This window comes from Lissotriton helveticus, chromosome 3_1 (assembly GCF_964261635.1).
Source record: "Lissotriton helveticus chromosome 3_1, aLisHel1.1, whole genome shotgun sequence".
NCBI lineage: Eukaryota > Metazoa > Chordata > Amphibia > Caudata > Salamandridae > Lissotriton > Lissotriton helveticus.
In genome coordinates this window covers 31,378,699-31,385,623 of record NC_136061.1, presented here as the reverse complement: position 1 = coordinate 31,385,623, position 6,925 = coordinate 31,378,699, and the positions used below count along the sequence as shown (strand labels likewise).

The following is a 6,925-nucleotide window of genomic DNA, read 5'->3' as shown; positions in this document are numbered from 1 at the left end:
TGACTAAAATGACATCAATAATTCCACACACTTGCTGGGGAGGATAAGGTGATAGCAGCAACAGGCTGGTGAAGGAATACGAGGATATCTTCTAGACTTACTCAGCTTCAGTACTATATCTTCTAGTAGTAGTAGCCAATGTCAAATAAATTCAACGCAAGTACTAGTTATACTTGCAATACTTTACCATTTGTTAGGCTACATTATGGCACTGTTCTAGTGTACTGTCACCTGCTATTTTCTCGATCGTACCGTAACCGTTGTAATGCTACAGTAAGGAGTACAAACAAGGTTTCGTTTTCTTTTTTTCCATAGGCATGCAACTGCCACTGTGTCACACCACTAGTAACACCGCAATGAGGAAATGTCACCCGCCCAGGAATGACAACGTTAATCCCCATTTCACCTGGAGCCAGCCCTGGGCCTAGCCCTAATTTCTAACACAAATTACAGGTAAGATAAGCGTTTGGTGGGAGGTAGTATAATGGAGTATTATTTCGGAGTAGACAAGAGTTTGACGGTTGTACTACTAAAGTCCTACGACTGTTCAGGAAAACAAAGTTACTGTTACACCCCCGCCCCCCACCCACCAGACTGAAAAGCAGTAAAAAACAGGTATGGTCAGATAAAGTAGTTGAAAAATATATTTATTTATCCCTAACAAAATAATCTCCCTCACCCACCCTAACCCCAACGATTGTCTCTGAAACGTCCCAAAACGATCCCAACTCCCAAATCCCACCCCCCAAAAGTCTATAAAAAAAGGGCAAGGGACACTCCACTACTGGAGGGTGCTGGTGCTGGTGCATGATGCGGCATGGGCATCATACTCCTTGCGGAGGGTGGCAAGCTCGGAGCGGAGGCCCTTAACCAAGGTCTTATACCTCAGGACCTCCTGCTCCAGGTTGGACATGCGGACTCGTAGGCGGTGTTGGCGTTCCTTGCAGCTCCTGTGGGGGGCAGCTGGTGTTTCGGGTGCTTGGCGGTGGCGGTCGGCTTTCTTAGCCCGGCTCGGTCCCGCTGGTTTAGTCACGGAGGAGGATGCAGTCGAAGATGTTGCCCCGCTCGACTGCGTGTCCTCCTCCTCCTCCAGGGCCACCAGCCGCCGATACTCGGCGACTGTGGCCTCCAGCCTCCGTTGCCGGGCCAATCTAGCCTGCTCCCTCCTTGTTGTTGATTTGGAAGGAGCAACTATATGAAGAAAGAAAGACATAGTCTGTAACCAATGCTCCTTATTAATAACACAAAGTGATTGAGCCGAAAGTTGGGTCACAGAGTACAAGTAGCAAATTGAAAGCACAGTACATAACTATTGAGGACAGTATCTATGTAACCCTCCCACTTCTGCATCCTTGCTCTAACAGTAGTGGTAGTTTAATGAACTAATTCTACGACCACTATGGACTTCCATTACAGTCGACTATGACAGTACACCAGTCTTATTCTTCTTCTTCTCTCTTGTTTAGGGAAATGGGTACGTTATCTTATGCAAGCCGGCAGAATGACATGGACACAGCACAGTGAAGTTGCACCCGAGAAAAAAAGTTGCACACCATGATGATGGAGACAGACTTGCGTTACTGTACCGGTCCAGTACATGCAGGTGGTGAAGCTATTACTTTTCTATTACGGGTGGCACTGAGAATACTCTGTTACAAGGGCTACTGCTTAATTAATTTACCTTTCACCCTACAGTGCAAATGAGTACTAGAAAAGGAAACTGAAGAAGCTAACTAATTTGATTATCTATCACTTCACATGGGACGTATTTAATGACAGATGAGATGACTTTAGGTGCTTTGCTTAATATTGAGTGAACACAGTGATACACCCACACATGAATGACGTACTACAAGTAAACTAAAGTTATTAAGAGAGGTACGGAGTGTCCACCGTAATAACCAGATATATGCTGTGAATGCAAACGCAATACAAAGTACTGCTACTATTCATGGTAGTATTGGACACATTTACAATTTCTTTTCCTTGCCTTCCCTGCACTGGGACGGACGTGCGGGTGCGGTGGTACATGCTCTTCAAGGTAACACTTACTTCACCTGGCGACCATCTACTCTCTCTAGATACACATTTGCTATGTAAGAGTCAGAGAATACCATGCTCCAGGCATCCATTCATTCAAAGTATACGCACACATACAGTTTCTGTTTCACCCACCCAGGCTGCTGTCCTTCCACCCATCCTTGCTTCATCATTGACCCAGCCATGCACCATACCATATTCTTTCCTTCCCAGCCACCTCTGGGTCCAAGCAAACACATATCGTTCTTCTTTGCCAGCCATCATACAAGTTCGCGTCCCACTTACTTACACCCTTCTTTCGCTTTTCGTTCATCCCATCCATCACGTTCGTCTAAGAACTTATTGGGATTCTTCTCACCAAAAACTTCACAGCTAAGTCGAAGTACATTTCGAGGAGGCTACTACCTGGTTGATTTGTAATTGTAATACACCCGTGCAGAAAGCACACTATGCAGTCTTCAATCTCAATAAGTAAGGAATATATAGCTTACCTGTTTCCGCCACCACCGTTTGATCCCCCACAGGAACGGCCACCAGCTCTTCTACCGCCGCATCCTCCCCAGAGGCCTCCGAGTCCAAGTCCAACACATCAGCCACCTCCGCGCTGGCCCCGTCACCAGATGTTACACCTACAAAGTACATTTAAGAAAGTTAGAATACACCACTCACTACTATATAATATTTGGTCTAGGAGAAATGTTAAAAAAACAGAATACAATGTAATAATTTGTGACTGTCTACTCCATAGTAAAAATGTCCCATTTTCCAGGGAAGGCTGTTGTCTTGCTGCACTTTTATGCACAACTGATGAATGCTTGCTTTTGATTTTTAACACGCACCACTTTTTCTCCTAACAGACAGAAGCTTGACTCCTGAGTCCTAAGAACACGACCAGGATCAAGTTCAAAGTAGGTGAGAGTTCGGCTCGACCACAAGAAATGTGTCCAATTAATCGTCAGCACTAACCACTTTTCCGTTTACAGTTAAATAGTTTTATGACAAAGTAGATTTCAATAAATGTGTTTACTTTTAATAAAGCTTTTACACTTAAATAGACTCTGTGGTTTTTGTTCCTCTAGACTAGAGTGGATGAGCTAAAGGTTTTGGAATTTTTGCAAGCATGAGTGCCTCTGACACTTCTTGACTGTGCTGTGACTCCGTACTACTCTCTTGTCCTGCGTACGATAATCTAGAGATCATTGGGGATCTATAATCGGTGACTTCGGGAGCTGAATGACTCTGCCACACTATCTAGTCAGTAAGGAGACAGTGCATAGAGGTATTGCTGAATATAATGGGAGTCCAATGGAATTGCCAAATGTCCAATCTTAGTTAGCTACACAGACAGACTAATAAGAATAGTCTAGTAATACCACAGGGAGTCATCATATTCGAGGCAGGATAAGAATTTATATCCAGTCTACAAGAAGATCAAAGACGATTTAGAAAAAATCGAATGAGGAACGCTAGGAAAAAATAGGTACTGTTTAGTAAAATGTAAACTTACTGGGGCCAGCAAAGGAGCCCTCGCCTGCCCGATCCTGGCCTGCATCCTCAGCACCCTCCTCCTGTGCCCTCTTGCCCTTGGGGGGAGCTGATGTACAACATGAAAGAAAGAAAAACCATAAAACATGGATGAGATTTTTCAACCAAATCAAACATTTCAAAAGAACAATAACAACATATTTTGGAAAAATAGCAAATAGATAGACAACTATTCCACGGGATCTATCTCATGTGGTATACTACGTTATTCGTATTGCCTGATTTGCGGAACGTTGACTTAGAAAGTTCCTATGTAACTCAATAAACAGACTACTAAAGAGGTTTGCCTAGGCCTGGCACTGCAGGCAGTAGTGCACAACACGTGACAGACAAAGTCCATCCTGCTTGCAGATCAGTGAATACTCAAACTATCAATCCACCCGCCACCACCGCCACTATTTCTTCTGATAGCCATGTGACTGTCTAAAGGAAGGACACTGGACTTCAGTCTGTTGGGGCTGATTTATAAGTCCCTTGCGGAAGTTGCGGCTGATTTTCCTCCATTGTTGCGTGCCTTTTCTGACGCAGCGGCAGAACAAAAGACTCGCCATGGTGTTGGTGCGGCGTATATATTAAAAAAAAAAACACATATGGGCATATGGGCGATGCATCACGTTGTAAAGCCCTGCGCCATCAGGGGGCGTTCCGGCGCAAGGGAGGGCGTACCTGCGCAGGAACGAATCCTAAAAGTGGCTGAGGGAAATCTACAAGATGTCAATCAGTCATTTTTATGACAATGATGCATGACTCAAACCCTGCGCGCTTGAAGCCGACGTACGGCTTGATGCAGCATTGGGGAGATAGGGTACCCCAGAGCATTGCTGGAGCTGCGCCATCGTTGGCACGCAACTCCAGCAATGCGCTGCCTTTACGGCACAGATGCGTAAGGCTTCTGTGACGTTTTGGGCCAATGGGTGGTGGTGGCATGGCACACAATTACTGCCGCATCCCTGCTACTTTGCAGGGATGCGCCGGTAATTGAAAATATGACCCTTACTGTCTAGCATTACGCAGTTCTTTTCTTTACAGTACACTGATACATAATTTCTCAGGCCAATGAAATGCTTCTGAACACAACATACAAAACAAAGAAGCATAGTAGCAAGCAAGGCTACTGAGAAGGAGAGCAGTGCACCTGAAAATGAAATGCATAGAAGATTTTGAAATATAATTTACCTCAATGTAATCGGCAGCATTATTGCTCTTGGTAAAGAACAAAGATTTGCAAATAACAGAGCAGGATAAAACAGAGTAGTAAATGTACTACTACTACTACTCACCAAGCCCGGGGACCTCTACGCCGAGCGCGTCCAGCAAGTCCCGCTCCCGGTCCATGACATCGGTCCAGCGGTGGGTGGCCTGGTTATATGTGCGCCGGACCCCAGAGATCTTGTACATGGCCCGGCACACCTTCTCCCACCGCTGGCGGCGCTCCCGGATGCCATAGCCGGTCGCGATCTTGCCGCCTCCCAGGATCGTCTTGGGGAGGCGGCGCTGGACATGGAAGATCAGTGCCGCCACTTCCTCCGCGCTAAAGATCTCCCTCGGGACCACTTGCTCCCCCCTTAAACGCCCGCACGGGAGCCGGGCACGGGGTGCGGGACCCTTCCCCTTCTCAGGGTGCTTCCCGGCTCCCTTTACCATGGTCTGGGCAGAAATAAACTTAAATGATAAAGAAGAAATAGAATAGTGAAGAAGAAAATAAAAGAGTTTAAAAAAGTAGTTTAAAAGTAACTAAAAGCTGCAGAAAACACAAAAATATAGAGCTAGAAAAATAGAGGGTTAGATAATAAGTAAAATTAGATCAAAAAAACTTCAAACAAGCAAAGGATGGCAGAGATTGAGAGAGGATAGAGAAAGCATGCCCAGAACCATAGCAATGAATGAGAAACAAGATGGCCGCGCCCGTTCACGACCGCGTGGGTAAGTTCGCGCGAGATTTTCCTTGCGAGTACGCGCGAACTTGTACTCGCGAGCAGCACACTTTGCGAGATTACACATAGCGGGCGGAAACGGAATTACGTCACGCCAACAAGATGGCCGCGCCCGTGTACGACCGATAGGGTAACTTGGCAAACGAATAGCTAGAAGCGCCTCGCGAACACGCGCAAGATCACGCGAACATACACGTCGCAACAAAAACAATTTTGTATTCGCACGTATTCGCGGCTTCCGAAATCGATCTCGCACGGATTCGCGCCCCAAATAACGCGCGAAATTGCAAAAAAAACGATTTTAGCTAAAATGAAAGCAATGAGCAGGTGCAAAAGTTCAAACTTAACATTAGTAACATTCAAGGTAGTGCTTCCTGATGGGCCCCTCCAGAGTTTGCAACAATTCTATGACCCTGCTATGACCCAAACAGCAGGCTCATAGAATAGCACCATAAAGGTCCTGTAAAAAAAAAATTTCACTGCAACAAAAAGCAAATTACAGATAAGGAAGGAAGCAGGTGCCAGCCAGACTGGAACTTTCAAAATTACTGACACATTAATGAAACACAAATTAATTGATGGCAGTTGAAGAAGGGCAGGTGTGCTAGCTTTTTTCAACCACCATAATCTACAGTAATAAATAAACCTAATAGGTGCCTGTGAGGATGTACTAGAGGGTGGCATGGGTGTCCCAGAGGGTGGCAGTGGTGAAACAGAGGGTGCTGTGAACCTGTGATGATAAACCAGACGTAGAAACAACATAGTCGCGGCCGTTGCAAGCCGAAAAGTAAGTTCGCAATTGCGAACTTGTCCCAAAATCGGCGCGAACACGCGCCAACACAAAAAACGGAAAAATCCGCAAGTCCGCTAGAGTTCGCGGATCTTCGCGGATTGCGAATCCGTAAATACGCAAGTTCGCGGATTGCCAATCCGCAAAATCCGCCCATGCTTGTAAGCTGAAGTAACACTAAACACCTCGGAGGGAGTTAATTTGGGGAAAGAAGTTATACCTTCTACAAGAGACCCTTCCGGTTGTGAATTAGCTATATGTATAATAGCAGAAGTAACTACTGGATTATTAGGAAGGGCGGGCACAATTGAAGGTACTAGCAGTGTGGGTACAGGGGATATATTTATACAATTAGAATGGGGCACAACAGATGTAGGGGACACTGTGGTAATTGTCATTTGGGGCGAATCTGAATTGCTCTGATTTCTAATCGGGGTACATGCCAAGGCTATATTACCCAGTGACGATCTTTTGGCATGAAGCAAATCCTGAGAAACCCTCCGTTCCATCAAAACAATACCCTCATCAATTAGGGTGTTAGTGCGAAGAATAAAGTTATCCAGAGTACTGGTAAGTTTTTTGGTTTTATTCTTTGCCCCAGCCACCGCCTGACTTC

The 6,925-nt window shown here is 45.6% G+C and overlaps 1 long non-coding RNA gene across 1 annotated transcript; it reads right to left on the bottom strand.

Moving 5' to 3' along the window:
• Window positions 1-297: 297 nt before the first annotated feature.
• Window positions 298-3,761, bottom strand: LOC144824385 (uncharacterized). The gene is made up of 2 exons (XR_013608923.1): window positions 3,548-3,761; window positions 298-2,669 (listed from the first exon to the last, which is right to left on the bottom strand). It is a non-coding gene; the product is annotated as an uncharacterized LOC144824385 (long non-coding RNA).
• Between the last annotated feature and the right edge of the window lie 3,164 nt (window positions 3,762-6,925).